Source organism: Phalangium opilio, unplaced genomic scaffold, assembly GCF_054372755.1.
Source record: "Phalangium opilio isolate 3A_F unplaced genomic scaffold, DU_Popi_V2 ptg000060l_1, whole genome shotgun sequence".
Lineage (NCBI taxonomy): Eukaryota > Metazoa > Arthropoda > Arachnida > Opiliones > Phalangiidae > Phalangium > Phalangium opilio.
The window spans coordinates 7,649,818-7,671,620 of NW_028324177.1; the positions used below are offsets into that span (position 1 = coordinate 7,649,818).

At 42.9% G+C, this 21,803-nt stretch overlaps 3 non-coding genes across 3 annotated transcripts; all 3 read left to right on the forward strand.

Moving 5' to 3' along the window:
- Positions 1 to 6,704: 6,704 nt before the first annotated feature.
- Positions 6,705 to 6,776, forward strand: TRNAI-UAU (transfer RNA isoleucine (anticodon UAU)). Its single transcript has one exon. It is a non-coding gene; the product is annotated as a tRNA-Ile (tRNA).
- A 6,288-nt stretch (positions 6,777 to 13,064) lies between these two features.
- On the forward strand, positions 13,065 to 13,136 carry TRNAK-CUU (transfer RNA lysine (anticodon CUU)). Its single transcript has one exon. It is a non-coding gene; the product is annotated as a tRNA-Lys (tRNA).
- A 2,771-nt stretch (positions 13,137 to 15,907) lies between these two features.
- TRNAK-CUU (transfer RNA lysine (anticodon CUU)) lies at positions 15,908 to 15,979 on the forward strand. Its single transcript has one exon. It is a non-coding gene; the product is annotated as a tRNA-Lys (tRNA).
- The last annotated feature ends 5,824 nt before the right edge of the window (positions 15,980 to 21,803 follow it).

Genomic DNA, 21,803 nt, shown 5'->3' on the forward strand with positions numbered 1-21,803 from the left:
GCTCTGCTATGTTAATGCAAAGTAGCATTGGCTATTTTGGTATCAGTTAGTTTTTCATATAATAGTGATGTAAGCAGAGTGGCGCAGTGGAAGCGTGCTGGGCCCATAACCCAGAGGTCCGGGGATCAAAACCACGCTCTGCTATGTTAATGCAAAGTAGCATTTGCTATTTTGGTATCAGTTAGTTTTTCATATAATGGTGATGTAAGCAGAGTGGAGCAGTGGAAGCGTGCTGGGCCCATAACCCAGAGGTCCGTGGATCGAAACCACGCTCTGCTATGTTAATGCAAAGTAGCATTTGCTATTTTGGTATCAGTTAGTTTTTCATATAATGGTGATGTAAGCAGAGTGGCGCAGTGGAAGCGTGCTGGGCCCATAACTCAGAGGTCCGTGGATTGAGACCACACTCTGCTAAATTAATGCACAATAGCACTTGCTATTTTGATATAAGTTAGTTTGTTCATACTATGATCATGTAAGCAGAGTGGCGCAGTGGAAGCGTGCTTGGCCCATAACCCAGAGGTCCGTGGATCGAAACCACGCTCTGCTATGATAATGCAAAGTAGCATTTGCTATTTTAGTATCAGTTAGTTTTTCATATAATGGTGATATAAGCAGAGTGGCGCAGTGGAAGCGTGCTGGGCCATAACCCAGAGGTCCGTGGATCGAAACCACGCTCTGCTTAATTAATGCAAAATAGCACTTGCTATTTTGATATTAGTTAGTTTGTTCATACTATGATAATGTAAGCAGAGTGGCGCAGTGGAAGCGTGCTTGGCCCATAACCCAGAGGTCCGTGGATCGAAACCACGCTCTGCTATGATAATGCAAAGTAGCATTTGCTATTTTGGTATCAGTTAGTTTTTCATATAATGGTGATATAAGCAGAGTGGCGCAGTGGAAGCGTGCTGGGCCATAACCCAGAGGTCCGTGGATCGAAACCACGCTCTGCTTAATTAATGCAAAATAGCACTTGCTATTTTGATATTAGTTAGTTTGTTCATACTATGATAATGTAAGCAGAGTGGCGCAGTGGAAGCGTGCTGGGCCCATAACCCAGAGGTCCGTGGATCGAAACCACTCTTTGCTATGTTAATGCAAAGTAGCATTTGCTATTTTGGTATCAGTTAGTTTTTCATATAATGGTGATGTAAGTAGAGTGGCGCAGTGGAAGCGTGCTGGGCCCATAACCCAGAGGTCCGTGGATCGAAACCACGCTCTGCTTAATTAATGCAAAATAGCACTTGCTATTTTGATATTAGTTAGTTTGTTCATACTATGATAATGTAAGCAGAGTGGTGCAGTGGAAGCGTGCTGGGCCCATAACCCAGAGGTCCGTGGATTGAAACCACGCTCTGCTAAATTAATGCACAATATCACTTGCTATTTTGATATAAGTTAGTTTGTTCATACCATGATCATGTAAGCCGAGTGGCGCAGTGGAAGCGTGCTGGGCCCATAACCCAGAGGTCCGTGGATCAAAACCACGCTCTGCTATGTTAATGCAAAGTAGCATTTGCTATTTTGGTATCAGTTAGTTTTTCATATAATGGTGATATAAGCAGAGTGGCGCAGTGGAAGCGTGCTGGGCCCATAACCCAGAGGTCCGTGGATTGAAACCACGCTCTGCTAAATTAATGCACAATATCACTTGCTATTTTGATATAAGTTAGTTTGTTCATACCATGATCATGTAAGCAGAGTGGCGCAGTGGAAGCGTGCTGGGCCCATAACCCAGAGGTCCGTGGATCGAAACCACTCTTTGCTATGTTAATGCAAAGTAGCATTTGCTATTTTGTTATCAGTTAGTTTTTCATATAATGGTGATGTAAGCAGAGTGGCTCAGTGGAAGCGTGCTGGGCCCATAACTCAGAGGTCCGTGGATTGAGATCACACTCTGCTAAATTATTGCACAATAGCACTTGCTATTTTGATATAAGTTAGTTTGTTCATACCATGATCACGTAAGCAGAGTGGCGCAGTGGAAGCGTGCTTGGCCCATAACCCAGAGGTCCGTGGATCGAAACCACGCTCTGCTATGATTATGCAAAGTAGCATTTGCTATTTTGGTATCAGTTAGTTTTTCATATAATGGTGATATAAGCAGAGTGGCGCAGTGGAAGCGTGCTGGGCCATAACCCAGAGGTCCGTGGATCGAAACCACGCTCTGCTTAATTAATGCAAAATAGCACTTGCTATTTTGATATTAGTTAGTTTGTTCATACTATGAAAATGTAAGCAGAGTGTCGCAGTGGAAGCGTGCTGGGCCCATAACCCAGAGGTCCGTGGATCGAAACCACTCTTTGCTATGTTAATGCAAAGTAGCATTTGCTATTTTGGTATCAGTTAGTTTTTCATATAATGGTGATGTAAGTAGAGTGGCGCAGTGGAAGCGTGCTGGGCCCATAACCCAGAGGTCCGTGGATCGAAACCACGCTCTGCTTAATTAATGCAAAATAGCACTTGCTATTTTGATATTAGTTAGTTTGTTCATACTATGATAATGTAAGCAGAGTGGTGCAGTGGAAGCGTGCTGGGCCCATAACCCAGAGGTCCGTGGATCGAAACCACGCTCTGCTAAATTAATGCAAAATAGCACTTGCTATTTTGATATTAGTTAGTTTGTTCATACTATGATCATGTAAGCAGAGTGGCGCAGTGGAAGCGTGCTGGGCCCATAACCCAGAGGTCCGTGGATTGAAACCACGCTCTGCTAAATTAATGCACAATATCACTTGCTATTTTGATATAAGTTAGTTTGTTCATACCATGCACATGTAAGCCGAGTGGCGCAGTGGAAGCGTGCTGGGCCCATAACCCAGAGGTCCGGGGATCAAAACCACGCTCTGCTATGTTAATGCAAAGTAGCATTTGCTATTTTGGTATCAGTTAGTTTTTCATATAATGGTGATGTAAGCAGAGTGGAGCAGTGGAAGCGTGCTGGGCCCATAACCCAGAGGTCCGTGGATCGAAACCACGCTCTGCTATGTTAATGCAAAGTAGCATTTGCTATTTTGGTATCAGTTAGTTTTTCATATAATGGTGATGTAAGCAGAGTGGCGCAGTGGAAGCGTGCTGGGCCCATAACCCAGAGGTCCGTGGATTGAAACCACGCTCTGCTAAATTAATGCAAAATATCACTTGCTATTTTGATATAAGTTAGTTTGTTCATACCATGATCATTTAAGCAGAGTGGCGCAGTGGAAGCGTGCTGGGCCCATAACCCAGAGGTCCGTGGATCGAAACCACGCTCTGCTAAATTAATGCACAATATCACTTGCTATTTTGATATAAGTTAGTTTGTTCATACCATGATCATGTAAGCAGAGTGGCGCAGTGGAAGCGTGCTGGGCCCATAACTCAGAGGTCCGTGGATTGAGACCACACTCTGCTAAATTAATGCACAATAGCACTTGCTATTTTGATATAAGTTAGTTTGTTCATACTATGATCATGTAAGCAGAGTGGCGCAGTGGAAGCGTGCTTGGCCCATAACCCAGAGGTCCGTGGATCGAAACCACGCTCTGCTATGATAATGCAAAGTAGCATTTGCTATTTTAGTATCAGTTAGTTTTTCATATAATGGTGATATAAGCAGAGTGGCGCAGTGGAAGCGTGCTGGGCCATAACCCAGAGGTCCGTGGATCGAAACCACGCTCTGCTTAATTAATGCAAAATAGCACTTGCTATTTTGATATTAGTTAGTTTGTTCATACTATGATAATGTAAGCAGAGTGGCGCAGTGGAAGCGTGCTTGGCCCATAACCCAGAGGTCCGTGGATCGAAACCACGCTCTGCTATGATAATGCAAAGTAGCATTTGCTATTTTGGTATCAGTTAGTTTTTCATATAATGGTGATATAAGCAGAGTGGCGCAGTGGAAGCGTGCTGGGCCATAACCCAGAGGTCCGTGGATCGAAACCACGCTCTGCTTAATTAATGCAAAATAGCACTTGCTATTTTGATATTAGTTAGTTTGTTCATACTATGATAATGTAAGCAGAGTGGCGCAGTGGAAGCGTGCTGGGCCCATAACCCAGAGGTCCGTGGATCGAAACCACGCTCTGCTAAATTAATGCAAAATAGCACTTGCTATTTTGATATTAGTTAGTTTGTTCATACTATGATCATGTAAGCAGAGTGGCGCAGTGGAAGCGTGCTGGGCCCATAACCCAGAGGTCCGTGGATCGTAAAGACGCTCTGCTATGTTAATGCAAAGTAGCATTGGCTATTTTGGTATCAGTTAGTTTTTCATATAATGGTGATATAAGCAGAGTGGCGCAGTGGAAGCGTGCTGGGCCATAACCCAGAGGTCCGTGGATCGAAACCACGCTCTGCTTAATTAATGCAAAATAGCACTTGCTATTTTGATATTAGTTAGTTTGTTCATACTATGATAATGTAAGCAGAGGGGCGCAGTGGAAGCGTGCTGGGCCCATAACCCAGAGGTCCGTGGATCGAAACCACGCTCTGCTAAATTAATGCAAAATAGCACTTGCTATTTTGATATTAGTTAGTTTGTTCATACTATGATCATGTAAGCAGAGTGGCGCAGTGGAAGCGTGCTGGGCCCATAACCCAGAGGTCCGTGGATCGTAAAGACGCTCTGCTATGTTAATGCAAAGTAGCATTGGCTATTTTGGTATCAGTTAGTTTTTCATATAATAGTGATGTAAGCAGAGTGGCGCAGTGGAAGCGTGCTGGGCCCATAACCCAGAGGTCCGGGGATCAAAACCACGCTCTGCTATGTTAATGCAAAGTAGCATTTGCTATTTTGGTATCAGTTAGTTTTTCATATAATGGTGATGTAAGCAGAGTGGAGCAGTGGAAGCGTGCTGGGCCCATAACCCAGAGGTCCGTGGATCGAAACCACGCTCTGCTATGTTAATGCAAAGTAGCATTTGCTATTTTGGTATCAGTTAGTTTTTCATATAATGGTGATGTAAGCAGAGTGGCGCAGTGGAAGCGTGCTGGGCCCATAACTCAGAGGTCCATGGATTGAGACCACACTCTGCTAAATTAATGCACAATAGCACTTGCTATTTTGATATAAGTTAGTTTGTTCATACTATGATCATGTAAGCAGAGTGGCGCAGTGGAAGCGTGCTTGGCCCATAACCCAGAGGTCCGTGGATCGAAACCACGCTCTGCTATGATAATGCAAAGTAGCATTTGCTATTTTAGTATCAGTTAGTTTTTCATATAATGGTGATATAACCAGAGTGGCGCAGTGGAAGCGTGCTGGGCCATAACCCAGAGGTCCGTGGATCGAAACCACGCTCTGCTTAATTAATGCAAAATAGCACTTGCTATTTTGATATTAGTTAGTTTGTTCATACTATGATAATGTAAGCAGAGTGGCGCAGTGGAAGCGTGCTTGGCCCATAACCCAGAGGTCCGTGGATCGAAACCACGCTCTGCTATGATAATGCAAAGTAGCATTTGCTATTTTGGTATCAGTTAGTTTTTCATATAATGGTGATATAAGCAGAGTGGCGCAGTGGAAGCGTGCTGGGCCATAACCCAGAGGTCCGTGGATCGAAACCACGCTCTGCTTAATTAATGCAAAATAGCACTTGCTATTTTGATATTAGTTAGTTTGTTCATACTATGATAATGTAAGCAGAGTGGCGCAGTGGAAGCGTGCTGGGCCCATAACCCAGAGGTCCGTGGATCGAAACCACGCTCTGCTAAATTAATGCAAAATAGCACTTGCTATTTTGATATTAGTTAGTTTGTTCATACTATGATCATGTAAGCAGAGTGGCGCAGTGGAAGCGTGCTGGGCCCATAACCCAGAGGTCCGTGGATCGTAAAGACGCTCTGCTATGTTAATGCAAAGTAGCATTGGCTATTTTGGTATCAGTTAGTTTTTCATATAATGGTGATATAAGCAGAGTGGCGCAGTGGAAGCGTGCTGGGCCATAACCCAGAGGTCCGTGGATCGAAACCACGCTCTGCTTAATTAATGTAAAATAGCACTTGCTATTTTGATATTAGTTAGTTTGTTCATACTATGATAATGTAAGCAGAGGGGCGCAGTGGAAGCGTGCTGGGCCCATAACCCAGAGGTCCGTGGATCGAAACCACGCTCTGCTAAATTAATGCAAAATAGCACTTGCTATTTTGATATTAGTTAGTTTGTTCATACTATGATCATGTAAGCAGAGTGGCGCAGTGGAAGCGTGCTGGGCCCATAACCCAGAGGTCCGTGGATCGTAAAGACGCTCTGCTATGTTAATGCAAAGTAGCATTGGCTATTTTGGTATCAGTTAGTTTTTCATATAATAGTGATGTAAGCAGAGTGTCGCAGTGGAAGCGTGCTGGGCCCATAACCCAGAGGTCCGGGGATCAAAACCACGCTCTGCTATGTTAATGCAAAGTAGCATTTGCTATTTTGGTATCAGTTAGTTTTTCATATAATGGTGATGTAAGCAGAGTGGAGCAGTGGAAGCGTGCTGGGCCCATAACCCAGAGGTCCGTGGATCGAAACCACGCTCTGCTATGTTAATGCAAAGTAGCATTTGCTATTTTGGTATCAGTTAGTTTTTCATATAATGGTGATGTAAGCAGAGTGGCGCAGTGGAAGCGTGCTGGGCCCATAACCCAGAGGTCCGTGGATTGAAACCACGCTCTGCTAAATTAATGCAAAATATCACTTGCTATTTTGATATAAGTTAGTTTGTTCATACCATGATCATGTAAGCAGAGTGGCGCAGTGGAAGCGTGCTGGGCCTATAACCCAGAGGTCCGTGGATTGAAACCACGCTCTGCTAAATTAATGCACAATATCACTTGCTATTTTGATATAAGTTAGTTTGTTCATACCATGATCATGTAAGCAGAGTGGCGCAGTGGAAGCGTGCTTGGCCCATAACCCAGAGGTCCGTGGATCGAAACCACGCTCTGCTATGATAATGCAAAGTAGCATTTGCTATTTTAGTATCAGTTAGTTTTTCATATAATGGTGATATAAGCAGAGTGGCGCAGTGGAAGCGTGCTGGGCCATAACCCAGAGGTCCGTGGATCGAAACCACGCTCTGCTTAATTAATGCAAAATAGCACTTGCTATTTTGATATTAGTTAGTTTGTTCATACTATGATAATGTAAGCAGAGTGGCGCAGTGGAAGCGTGCTTGGCCCATAACCCAGAGGTCCGTGGATCGAAACCACGCTCTGCTATGATAATGCAAAGTAGCATTTGCTATTTTGGTATCAGTTAGTTTTTCATATAATGGTGATATAAGCAGAGTGGCGCAGTGGAAGCGTGCTGGGCCATAACCCAGAGGTCCGTGGATCGAAACCACGCTCTGCTTAATTAATGCAAAATAGCACTTGCTATTTTGATATTAGTTAGTTTGTTCATACTATGATAATGTAAGCAGAGTGGCGCAGTGGAAGCGTGCTGGGCCCATAACCCAGAGGTCCGTGGATCGAAACCACGCTCTGCTAAATTAATGCAAAATAGCACTTGCTATTTTGATATTAGTTAGTTTGTTCATACTATGATCATGTAAGCAGAGTGGCGCAGTGGAAGCGTGCTGGGCCCATAACCCAGAGGTCCGTGGATCGTAAAGACGCTCTGCTATGTTAATGCAAAGTAGCATTGGCTATTTTGGTATCAGTTAGTTTTTCATATAATGGTGATATAAGCAGAGTGGCGCAGTGGAAGCGTGCTGGGCCATAACCCAGAGGTCCGTGGATCGAAACCACGCTCTGCTTAATTAATGCAAAATAGCACTTGCTATTTTGATATTAGTTAGTTTGTTCATACTATGATAATGTAAGCAGAGTGGCGCAGTGGAAGCGTGCTGGGCCCATAACCCAGAGGTCCGTGGATCGAAACCACGCTCTGCTAAATTAATGCAAAATAGCACTTGCTATTTTGATATTAGTTAGTTTGTTCATACTATGATCATGTAAGCAGAGTGGCGCAGTGGAAGCGTGCTGGGCCCATAACCCAGAGGTCCGTGGATCGTAAAGACGCTCTGCTATGTTAATGCAAAGTAGCATTGGCTATTTTGGTATCAGTTAGTTTTTCATATAATAGTTATGTAAGCACAGTGGCGCAGTGGAAGCGTGCTGGGCCCATAACCCAGAGGTCCGGGGATCAAAACCACGCTCTGCTATGTTAATGCAAAGTAGCATTTGCTATTTTGGTATCAGTTAGTTTTTCATATAATGGTGATGTAAGCAGAGTGGAGCAGTGGAAGCGTGCTGGGCCCATAACCCAGAGGTCCGTGGATCGAAACCACGCTCTGCTAAATTAATGCAAAATAGCACTTGCTATTTTGATATTAGTTAGTTTGTTCATACTATGATCATGTAAGCAGAGTGGCGCAGTGGAAGCGTGCTGGGCCCATAACCCAGAGGTCCGTGGATCGAAACCACGCTCTGCTATGATAATGCAAAGTAGCATTTGCTATTTTGGTATCAGTTATTTTTTCATATAATGGTGATATAAGCTGAGTGGCGCAGTGGAAGCGTGCTGGGCCATAACCCAGAGGGCCGTGGATCGAAACCACGCTCTGCTTAATTAATGCAAAATAGCACTTGCTATTTTGATATTAGTTAGTTTGTTCATACTATGATAATGAAAGCAGAGTGGCGCAGTGGAAGCGTGCTGGGCCCATAACCCAGAGGTCCGTGGATCGAAACCACGCTCTGCTAAATTAATGCAAAATAGCACTTGCTATTTTGATATTAGTTAGTTTGTTCATACTATGATCATGTAAGCAGAGTGGCGCAGTGGAAGCGTGCTGGGCCCATAACCCAGAGGTCCGTGGATCGTAAAGACGCTCTGCTATGTTAATGCAAAGTAGCATTGGCTATTTTGGTATCAGTTAGTTTTTCATATAATAGTGATGTAAGCAGAGTGGCGCAGTGGAAGCGTGCTGGGCCCATAACCCAGAGGTCCGGGGATCGAAACCACGCTCTGCTATGATAATGCAAAGTAGCATTTGCTATTTTGGTATCAGTTAGTTTTTCATATAATGGTGATATAAGCAGAGTGGCGCAGTGGAAGCGTGCTGGGCCATAACCCAGAGGTCCGTGGATCGAAACCACGCTCTGCTTAATTAATGCAAAATAGCACTTGCTATTTTGATATTAGTTAGTTTGTTCATACTATGATAATGTAAGCAGAGTGGCGCAGTGGAAGCGTGCTGGGCCCATAACCCAGAGGTCCGTGGATCGAAACCACGCTCTGCTAAATTAATGCAAAATAGCACTTGCTATTTTGATATTAGTTAGTTTGTTCATACTATGATCATGTAAGCAGAGTGGCGCAGTGGAAGCGTGCTGGGCCCATAACCCAGAGGTCCGTGGATCGTAAAGACGCTCTGCTATGTTAATGCAAAGTAGCATTGGCTATTTTGGTATCAGTTAGTTTTTCATATAATGGTGATATAAGCAGAGTGGCGCAGTGGAAGCGTGCTGGGCCATAACCCAGAGGTCCGTGGATCGAAACCACGCTCTGCTTAATTAATGCAAAATAGCACTTGCTATTTTGATATTAGTTAGTTTGTTCATACTATGATAATGTAAGCAGAGTGGCGCAGTGGAAGCGTGCTGGGCCCATAACCCAGAGGTCCGTGGATCGAAACCACGCTCTGCTAAATTAATGCAAAATAGCACTTGCTATTTTGATATTAGTTAGTTTGTTCATACTATGATCATGTAAGCAGAGTGGCGCAGTGGAAGCGTGCTGGGCCCATAACCCAGAGGTCCGTGGATCGTAAAGACGCTCTGCTATGTTAATGCAAAGTAGCATTGGCTATTTTGGTATCAGTTAGTTTTTCATATAATAGTGATGTAAGCACAGTGGCGCAGTGGAAGCGTGCTGGGCCCATAACCCAGAGGTCCGGGGATCAAAACCACGCTCTGCTATGTTAATGCAAAGTAGCATTTGCTATTTTGGTATCAGTTAGTTTTTCATATAATGGTGATGTAAGCAGAGTGGAGCAGTGGAAGCGTGCTGGGCCCATAACCCAGAGGTCCGTGGATCGAAACCACGCTCTGCTAAATTAATGCAAAATAGCACTTGCTATTTTGATATTAGTTAGTTTGTTCATACTATGATCATGTAAGCAGAGTGGCGCAGTGGAAGCGTGCTGGGCCCATAACCCAGAGGTCCGTGGATCGAAACCACGCTCTGCTATGATAATGCAAAGTAGCATTTGCTATTTTGGTATCAGTTAGTTTTTCATATAATGGTGATATAAGCAGAGTGGCGCAGTGGAAGCGTGCTGGGCCATAACCCAGAGGGCCGTGGATCGAAACCACGCTCTGCTTAATTAATGCAAAATAGCACTTGCTATTTTGATATTAGTTAGTTTGTTCATACTATGATAATGAAAGCAGAGTGGCGCAGTGGAAGCGTGCTGGGCCCATAACCCAGAGGTCCGTGGATCGAAACCACGCTCTGCTAAATTAATGCAAAATAGCACTTGCTATTTTGATATTAGTTAGTTTGTTCATACTATGATCATGTAAGCAGAGTGGCGCAGTGGAAGCGTGCTGGGCCCATAACCCAGAGGTCCGTGGATCGTAAAGACGCTCTGCTATGTTAATGCAAAGTAGCATTGGCTATTTTGGTATCAGTTAGTTTTTCATATAATAGTGATGTAAGCAGAGTGGCGCAGTGGAAGCGTGCTGGGCCCATAACCCAGAGGTCCGGGGATCAAAACCACGCTCTGCTATGTTAATGCAAAGTAGCATTTGCTATTTTGGTATCAGTTAGTTTTTCATATAATGGTGATGTAAGCAGAGTGGAGCAGTGGAAGCGTGCTGGGCCCATAACCCAGAGGTCCGTGGATCGAAACCACGCTCTGCTATGTTAATGCAAAGTAGCATTTGCTATTTTGGTATCAGTTAGTTTTTCATATAATGGTGATGTAAGCAGAGTGGCGCAGTGGAAGCGTGCTGGGCCCATAACCCAGAGGTCCGTGGATTGAAACCACGCTCTGCTAAATTAATGCAAAATATCACTTGCTATTTTGATATAAGTTAGTTTGTTCATACCATGATCATGTAAGCAGAGTGGCGCAGTGGAAGCGTGCTGGGCCCATAACCCAGAGGTCCGTGGATTGAAACCACGCTCTGCTAAATTAATGCACAATATCACTTGCTATTTTGATATAAGTTAGTTTGTTCATACCATGATCATACAAGCAGAGTGGCGCAGTGGAAGCGTGCTGGGCCCATAACCCAGAGGTCCGTGGATCGAAACCACTCTTTGCTATGTTAATGCAAAGTAGCATTTGCTATTTTGGTATCAGTTAGTTTTTCATATATTGGTGATGTAAGCAGAGTGGCTCAGTGGAAGCGTGCTGGGCCCATAACCCAGAGGTCCGTGGATCGAAACCACGCTCTGCTATGTTAATGCAAAGTAGCATTTGCTATTTTGGTATCAGTTAGTTTTTCATATAATGGTGATGTAAGCAGAGTGGCTCAGTGGAAGCGTGCTGGGCCCATAACTCAGAGGTCCGTGGATTGAGACCACACTCTGCTAAATTAATGCACAATAGCACCTGCTATTTTGATATAAGTTAGTTTGTTCATACCATGATCATGTAAGCAGAGTGGCGCAGTGGAAGCGTGCTTGGCCCATAACCCAGAGGTCCGTGGATCGAAACCACGCTCTGCTATGATAATGCAAAGTAGCATTTGCTATTTTGGTATCAGTTAGTTTTTCATATAATGGTGATATAAGCAGAGTGGCGCAGTGGAAGCGTGCTGGGCCATAACCCAGAGGTCCGTGGATCGAAACCACGCTCTGCTTAATTAATGCAAAATAGCACTTGCTATTTTGATATTAGTTAGTTTGTTCATACTATGATAATGAAAGCAGAGTGGCGCAGTGGAAGCGTGCTGGGCCCATAACCCAGAGGTCCGTGGATCGAAACCACGCTCTGCTAAATTAATGCAAAATAGCACTTGCTATTTTGATATTAGTTAGTTTGTTCATACTATGATCATGTAAGCAGAGTGGCGCAGTGGAAGCGTGCTGGGCCCATAACCCAGAGGTCCGTGTTTCGTAAAGACGCTCTGCTATGTTAATGCAAAGTAGCATTGGCTATTTTGGTATCAGTTAGTTTTTCATATAATAGTGATGTAAGCAGAGTGGCGCAGTGGAAGCGTGCTGGGCCCATAACCGAGAGGTCCGTGGATCGAAACCACGCTCTGCTAAATTAATGCAAAATAGCACTTGCTATTTTGATATTAGTTAGTTTGTTCATACTGTGATCATGTAAGCAGAGTGGCGCATTGGAAGCGTGCTGGGCCCATAACCCAGAGGTCCGTGGATCGAAACCACTCTTTGCTATGTTAATGCAAAGTAGCATTTGCTACTTTGGTATCAGTTAGTTTTTCATATAATGGTGATGTGAGCAGAGTGGCGCAGTGGAAGCGTGCTGGGCCCATAACCCAGAGGTCCTTGGATTGAAACCACGCTCTGCTAAATTAATGCACAATAGCACTTGCTATTTTGATATAAATTACTTTGTTCATAGCATGGTCATGTAAGCAGAGTGGCGCAGTGGAAGCGTGCTGGGCCCATAACCCAGAGGTCCGTGGATCGAAAGCACGCTCTGCTATGTTAATGCAAAGTAGCATTTGCTATTTTGGTATCAGTTAGTTTTTCTTATAATGGTGATGTAAGCAGAGTGGCGCAGTGGAAGCGTGCTGGGCCCATAACCCAGAGGTCCGTGGATCGAAAGCACGCTCTGCTATGTTAATGCAAAGTAGCATTTGCTATTTTGGTATCAGTTAGTTTTTCTTATAATGGTGATGTAAGCAGAGTGGCGCAGTGGAAGCGTGCTGGGCCCATAACCCAGAGGTCCGTGGATCGAAAGCACGCTCTGCTATGTTAATGCAAAGTAGCATTTGCTATTTTGGTATCAGTTAGTTTTTCTTATAATGGTGATGTAAGCAGAGTGGCGCAGTGGAAGCGTGCTGGGCCCATAACCCAGAGGTCCGTGGATCGAAACCACGCTCTGCTAACTTAATGCAAAACAGGATTTGCTATTTTGGTATCAGTTAGTTTTTCATATAATGGTGATGTAAGCAGAGTGGCGCAGTGGAAGCGTGCTGGGCCCTTAACCCAGAGGTCCGTGGATCGAAACCACGCTCTGCTAAATTAATGCAAAATAGCACTTGCTATTTTGATATTAGTTAGTTTGTTCATACTATGATAATGAAAGCAGAGTGGCGCAGTGGAAGCGTGCTGGGCCCATAACCCAGAGGTCCGTGGATCGAAACCACGCTCTGCTAAATTAATGCAAAATAGCACTTGCTATTTTGATATTAGTTAGTTTGTTCATACTATGATCATGTAAGCAGAGTGGCGCAGTGGAAGCGTGCTGGGCCCATAACCCAGAGGTCCGTGGATCGTAAAGACGCTCTGCTATGTTAATGCAAAGTAGCATTGGCTATTTTGGTATCAGTTAGTTTTTCATATAATAGTGATGTAAGCAGAGTGGCGCAGTGGAAGCGTGCTGGGCCCATAACCCAGAGGTCCGGGGATCAAAACCACGCTCTGCTATGTTAATGCAAAGTAGCATTTGCTATTTTGGTATCAGTTAGTTTTTCGTATAATGGTGATGTAAGCAGAGTGGAGCAGTGGAAGCGTGCTGGGCCCATAACCCAGAGGTCCGTGGATCGAAACCACGCTCTGCTATGTTAATGCAAAGTAGCATTTGCTATTTTGGTATCAGTTAGTTTTTCATATAATGGTGATGTAAGCAGAGTGGCGCAGTGGAAGCGTGCTGGGCCCATAACCCAGAGGTCCGTGGATTGAAACCACGCTCTGCTAAATTAATGCAAAATATCACTTGCTATTTTGATATAAGTTAGTTTGTTCATACCATGATCATGTAAGCAGAGTGGCGCAGTGGAAGCGTGCTGGGCCCATAACCCAGAGGTCCGTGGATTGAAACCACGCTCTGCTAAATTAATGCACAATATCACTTGCTATTTTGATATAAGTTAGTTTGTTCATACCATGATCATGTAAGCAGAGTGGCGCAGTGGAAGCGTGCTGGGCCCATAACCCAGAGGTCCGTGGATCGAAACCACTCTTTGCTATGTTAATGCAAAGTAGCATTTGCTATTTTGGTATCAGTTAGTTTTTCATATATTGGTGATGTAAGCAGAGTGGCTCAGTGGAAGCGTGCTGGGCCCATAACCCAGAGGTCCGTGGATCGAAACCACGCTCTGCTATGTTAATGCAAAGTAGCATTTGCTATTTTGGTATCAGTTAGTTTTTCATATAATGGTGATGTAAGCAGAGTGGCTCAGTGGAAGCGTGCTGGGCCCATAACTCAGAGGTCCGTGGATTGAGACCACACTCTGCTAAATTAATGCACAATAGCACCTGCTATTTTGATATAAGTTAGTTTGTTCATACCATGATCATGTAAGCAGAGTGGCGCAGTGGAAGCGTGCTTGGCCCATAACCCAGAGGTCCGTGGATCGAAACCACGCTCTGCTATGATAATGCAAAGTAGCATTTGCTATTTTGGTATCAGTTAGTTTTTCATATAATGGTGATATAAGCAGAGTGGCGCAGTGGAAGCGTGCTGGGCCATAACCCAGAGGTCCGTGGATCGAAACCACGCTCTGCTTAATTAATGCAAAATAGCACTTGCTATTTTGATATTAGTTAGTTTGTTCATACTATGATAATGAAAGCAGAGTGGCGCAGTGGAAGCGTGCTGGGCCCATAACCCAGAGGTCCGTGGATCGAAACCACGCTCTGCTAAATTAATGCAAAATAGCACTTGCTATTTTGATATTAGTTAGTTTGTTCATACTATGATCATGTAAGCAGAGTGGCGCAGTGGAAGCGTGCTGGGCCCATAACCCAGAGGTCCGTGTTTCGTAAAGACGCTCTGCTATGTTAATGCAAAGTAGCATTGGCTATTTTGGTATCAGTTAGTTTTTCATATAATAGTGATGTAAGCAGAGTGGCGCAGTGGAAGCGTGCTGGGCCCATAACCGAGAGGTCCGTGGATCGAAACCACGCTCTGCTAAATTAATGCAAAATAGCACTTGCTATTTTGATATTAGTTAGTTTGTTCATACCGTGATCATGTAAGCAGAGTGGCGCATTGGAAGCGTGCTGGGCCCATAACCCAGAGGTCCGTGGATCGAAACCACTCTTTGCTATGTTAATGCAAAGTAGCATTTGCTACTTTGGTATCAGTTAGTTTTTCATATAATGGTGATGTGAGCAGAGTGGCGCAGTGGAAGCGTGCTGGGCCCATAACCCAGAGGTCCTTGGATTGAAACCACGCTCTGCTAAATTAATGCACAATAGCACTTGCTATTTTGATATAAATTACTTTGTTCATAGCATGGTCATGTAAGCAGAGTGGCGCAGTGGAAGCGTGCTGGGCCCATAACCCAGAGGTCCGTGGATCGAAAGCACGCTCTGCTATGTTAATGCAAAGTAGCATTTGCTATTTTGGTATCAGTTAGTTTTTCTTATAATGGTGATGTAAGCAGAGTGGCGCAGTGGAAGCGTGCTGGGCCCATAACCCAGAGGTCCGTGGATCGAAAGCACGCTCTGCTATGTTAATGCAAAGTAGCATTTGCTATTTTGGTATCGGTTAGTTTTTCTTATAATGGTGATGTAAGCAGAGTGGCGCAGTGGAAGCGTGCTGGGCCCATAACCCAGAGGTCCGTGGATCGAAAGCACGCTCTGCTATGTTAATGCAAAGTAGCATTTGCTATTTTGGTATCAGTTAGTTTTTCTTATAATGGTGATGTAAGCAGAGTGGCGCAGTGGAAGCGTGCTGGGCCCATAACCCAGAGGTCCGTGGATCGAAACCACGCTCTGCTAACTTAATGCAAAACAGGATTTGCTATTTTGGTATCAGTTAGTTTTTCATATAATGGTGATGTAAGCAGAGTGGCGCAGTGGAAGCGTGCTGGGCCCTTAACCCAGAGGTCCGTGGATCGAAACCACGCTCTGCTAAATTAATGCAAAATAGCACTTGCTATTTTGATATAAGTTAGTTTGTTCATACTATGATCATGTAAGCAGAGTGGAGCAGTGGAAGCGTGCTGGGCCCATAACCCAGAGGTCCGTGGATTGAGACCACACTCTGCTAAATTAATGCACAATAGCACTTGCTATATTTATTCACTAATTTAAAAGATAATTTGCCTTTTAAATACGGATGACTGTTTACATCATCATTTAACAGCTCGACAAAATTTTGAGGCAGTTCGTACTCTTTGGTCTTGGTATAACGATTGACAGGTATCTCTATTTTTTGATATTCAACAGGCTCTCTAACAGCTGCATAGTTGTCACGGTTTGGGTCACTTACGACCTGAATTTCAAACTTGTTAAACTCTTCGCTTATATTCACCCAATGATTTGGAAATATGATTTCTGCCAACCCAACTTCAAAATCACTAGTCAAGTTCAAAGGTTGATGCAAATAATTTTTAAAACTTGATTGGGTATTGTTTGGATATATATCTAGACACGTATTAGACGCTAAAGTTAAAAAAAGTCGTCATTCATGACTAACGCCTGTTTGTCAACTAACCCCAATTTCTTAAACTAACCTTATTTTATACATAAAAAGATCGTCCATAGCTCGGTGGACTGGCCAGGATTTGAACTCACCACCTTTTGGGTATCACATTAGTAAACCCTGCCTTTACCCACTGAGCTATGGACGATCTTAAAAAACACGCCGTTTATTTTTTATCAAAAACTTTAAAAATTCTTAAACTTTTAAAGTCGTTACCCTTGAAAAATCTACGTAGTTGGGTAATTGACCTTACCCGATTCCAATAAAAAAGACAACGCCCTGGTTAGATTGAGCCGGTTTCAACCTGTTTTCAAGCGGTTATTATATAAGACGTTCGGCTTTAATAGTACGTTATAGGGTGTGGTCTACAGGGTGTGGTCGGTAAAAAAATAAATTTTTTTATCTAGAGAACTTGTTTAATATTAAATCTGCTCTCGGTCATTTAGTATATAAGCTCCGTGTTTCGCGAAGAAAGTTATCAGTTGCTCAGCTATGCTCTTAAAAGTCCAACTAAAGATGTCTTGCTTTAACTCGTGCCGCTTTTGTTGGGTGAGTAAAGACCAAACTCAATTTTCCAACGGAAATGAGACCAAGGAAAAGAGACCAAGTTCGATTATTCCAACTGTCTCTTCTCAGGAATAGCCTGAAAAGAGACCAAGTTCGATTCATGTACTCGATTTACGTAGCTTTTCTCGGTACAATCTCTGCTTTGCTACATTTGGCTGCACGAAAAGTTGCGTAAATTTGTCTGAAGTCGCAATTTCCATCGCGGCTTCTCCTGACAGAGTGACCAGGCCATCAGTAAGCTTTCTTCATGCATCCTGATGGCTAATGTTGAGGAGGTTCATGAATCGCCCTTCATTGCAGTGTCATTTGTGTCCACACAACTGACTATTGCAATGAAGGAATATCGAGTTTAAGTTAAGTCCTGCTACTTCTTCCGCGGCAAGACTTAATTTGACGTGTTTTCCATTGGTCTCTTGAAAGTTGCGTAAAATTTGTGTGAAGTCGGCTCAGCCATCAGAATGCACGAGCAAAGTGTAAACTGTCTCTCCCCCTAGTCGTTGCGAAGAGAGTGTTACTGCGTTGACGTGTGCCGTTAATTAAAAACATTACTCGTGATTAGTTAATTAAAATGGTTTATTGTCAAACTATGACTAGTCAGGATTAATTAAGCGCTTACAAAAGCTTGTTGGTTGTGGTTCATGCATCGAATTTCACTGCGATAGTCATTTGCGTCCATACAACGGACTATCGCAATGTAGGAGAAGTCCTGGGGCCCCCAACAGACCTGAACAAGAAGACCAGGCCCTCCACAGTGGCTCGGATGTAACTTCCTTCGGGAGGTAAAGGGTCAACGAAGAATTTTATGGGACATGGCCCGTACAAACCCACAAGTCCTGCCACTGCATAAGGTTCTGCGTACCCTGCACCAGTTGGAGCATGTTCTCTTCAGTGAGGCCTTGACTTCGATGTCCTTCTCAAACTTAACAGCTGTTCGCTCGATCAACGTGGATACGATTCGGAGCCGAAATGCCCAAGATATTCTTGAATCAATGGAGGCATGTACCACCAGAGTGCCTGAAAAAAGCTGGCGGCCCGACGCCCCGCTAGAGTGAATGCCACGTTGATGTCGTGAAATTGTTAATAAAACGCGGCGCTAATTACGATTTAAAGATTTCGACTAAAATATCAAGTTTTGAAAATCAAAATGTCACTTTGAACAAGATGCTTTTTACACTAGAGACAAGAACAATTACCTTCAAAATTACGATTTAAAGAGTGGTTTTCATTAGCGGTAAAAGTGGCGGTAAATATTTTTGGTTTTTAATTTAGAATTCAGTTTGTAACACGGTTTTTTATGTGGGAACAAGCCACAACTCAAGAAAAGAAGTATTGACCTTCTCAATGACAAACAATGGCAATATCTTTGTTTATATTTATATTCTTGTTATTCTCTATTTTATTGTATATATTATTTGGTATTTGTTATTAAAAAATCTTTATTTGTATATTTGTCTTTGTTTCTTAGACATACTTAAAAGGTTTATGGCGGGAAATGCAAACGAGAATCTTGCAAAATAACTAGACTGGTTTATTAAAAGAACTACAGCCTCCGAGGGTTAAGCCGAGCTTGTTTTGGGGGAAAAAATGGGTAAAACCCCTCTAAAGAGTCATAGCATGCTGGAAGGTAGGGTTAGTCAGGTAGGAGTTTAGCTTAATCTTTGTTTGGAAGTTTGGTGGATGATGTTCTGGCGGCCATCTTGGGGTGGCGGCCATCTTGGATCCATGCGTATTTGTATAGTCCCTACTACTGAAGCAATCAAGATTAATACTTCTATAGATGGTTAGGGCCTTGTTAGTTCAAACGCGGTAACTAATAAACGAGCAACACCACAAGACTTAAATGGAGCGCCTGCTTTTCAGTATAAGTTAGTGCTGTTCGAGTACTCGATAAGACTCGAGTACCCGATAAGAGATTTTCTGAGACTCGAAAAGTTTCGAGTATCAAACCAAGGCTCGATAAATACTCGAACCTGCTTTTGGAAAGCCTTCAACCCTGAAAATTGGATGTCATAGCTATAAAAATCTACAATAAAGTCACGCTTATTGGTTAACAGACGCACATTAGTGCTCATTGGGTAGTTTAGATCACAATGCCAGTGCAATGTAGTAGAGTAGTAGCTCCTAGCTGGTAAAATAGTGGAAGTAAAAGTAATGAAATGCGGTTAAAGGCGCGTTTACTATTATTATTTTATTAATTTATTAATTTATTTATTTTTTAGGTTTAAGTTAAGGTTAGTAATTTTCGTTTGGAACTTTGCGCGAAGTATTACAATGGCTACACGTGACTTCGGTTAGGAACGAGGTTCCGAAGAAGATATTAATGAGGAATTAAGTTCGTTAAATTTAAAGAGAAGAAGACTAATACCGTCTGGGAAGTAGTTGTCGGTGATCAAAATTACACCAAATGTTTATTATGCGAGCAATAAATTAACAGAAAGTGTGAAAACACTAGAAAATCAATTCCCAATTACTCGATAAATACTCGAAACAAATTTTCCAACTACTAGATACTCGATTCGAGTACTCGATAAGGGAAAATTTCAATACTCGAGACTCGACTCGAAACCAAAAATTCAAGGCTCGCACAGCCCTAGTATAAGTTTTAAAATACTAGTCTCTAAACAGTTACAATTCATATGCCTGCCTGTTATCAAAATCCATCCGGCAGCGCTTACTCCCCGTCGTGCCACTCCCCAGTCGGCCGGACTGGACTTATATTGTCCAGTGGATACCGTAATCGACCCTCACGGTATCAAAATTGTGTCGACTGGGTTAGGCGTTATGCTGCCGGCGGACAGCTACGGCCGCATTGTTGGCCGTAGCAGCTTAACGGCCCAAGGGCTGTTTGTTGCCGAGGGGACGATAGGTATGTTTATTAGTTATTTTATAATGCGTAAAAGTATAATAATTCTTAACAATAATAGACGCCGACTATCGGGGACCCCTAAAAGTCGTCATCGCCAACGTCGGGGACACCGCCTACACTGTTCGGCGTGGCGATAGAGTCGCCCAATTGATAGTTACCCCGGTTATATTGCTAAGACCGGTGGAAACGGCGGTAAATATTTTCAAGTTTTTTAATTTAGAATTCAACTTGTAACATGTTTTTATGTTATCTCTAGAGTCTAACCCCTACGACACGAGGCAGTGGAGGGTTTGGGTCGACCGGCGTCTAGTAATTTTTTATTGGTGGTTGGTTTTTTTATGTAAATATTTTAGCTTTATATATTTTTGTTATTTTGTTTTAATGTTATTGTATAATATCTGTTATTAAAATCTTTATTTGCATATTTGTATATTTTTTCCAGATTTATAATTATAGGCTTATTTTTTAGCTCCGCCTTAATTAACCTATCCAATGAAATTTATCTCTTTACTTACACCCCGCCTAATAAGCCAAGTAGGAACCAATCAACAATATCGCTTTCCTTGCTATTATATTACATATATATCACGTACTAGCTATTTAAATATCATTTGCTTTTGTAACCCGCCCAATATGCTATGCCTCATTTTCTTTTTTGTTTACGGGTTAATAGTCAACATTTTGCTAACTCTTTACGAAATCGAGCGGCGAAGCAGAAAACAGCTGGAAAATAAACCCAAACGGCCCTCCGCCGATTGCACTTCCGAGTCAAATAACGATACAGGGTCAATGTGAAAAATGAACTCGTTAAAACATGTTTGTTTATCCTTGCTAGTTGTTGATTATTTTGTACTATATATTTTGTATTTATTTATTACGCATATCTGTACATCTTATAAAAAGTAAATATTTGATGTCTTAAAATCTGTGTTTTTATTAACTTTAGGCTTACAGAGAGAAAAGCTGGAGTGGTTAAAGGGTAACACCCAATGTTAGCAAACCAGGGATGACGTCAAGGTTGACTATAGTTTTAGTTTTGGTCTAAGTTAAGAAGATGATGTCATGAAACTAACAGGCAGGAGCTCGGGCTAGTCCAGACTTGTCTGAAAAGTTTGGTTTGAGTTTGGTAGATGATGGTCTGGTGGCCATCTTGGGGTGGCGGCCATCTTGGATCCATGCGTATTTGTATAGTCCCTACTACTTGCTTCAACGCCCAGTCCAACTCAAAAATGCCTTCCCGTCGTTTTCACGTGCAAAGCACAGTGGATGCAATAATACAAATAGATTCCGAAGACTTAGGCTAAAAAGTTATTACGTAGACCTGTGTACAAAAACAATCTATACACCTGTGCACAAACATATTCCATAGGCCTGTGCTGGGTGACCACATTTCCTAAATTTTATAATTTTTCCTATTTTCGGATTTCTTCCTATTAGTTCCTATAATTTCGATAATTTTCCTATTTTTTGAAATTGTAGATATTTTGCGCGCTCTCACTTTTGGTTTTGTTATATATCACTCAAAACAGAAATTTCACAGAAAGTAATGCCGATTTCCACTAGCTACTAGCAATCAGCCACCGTGGATTTACAATACAGGCTAACGCTTCTGTGATTCAGATATTCCGATCGTGTTTTAAGTTTATCTACATCAAAGTCCTGACTGACTGACAGACTGACTGATAATCATCGCCCAGCCCAAACCGCTGGCCCCAGAAGGCTGAAAATTTGGAGGAACGTTACTCGTAAGTAGTAGGCGCGTACTAAGAAACATTTTTCCAATCCGCCACCATCTTAATAAATGGCGCCCAGAAATGTAG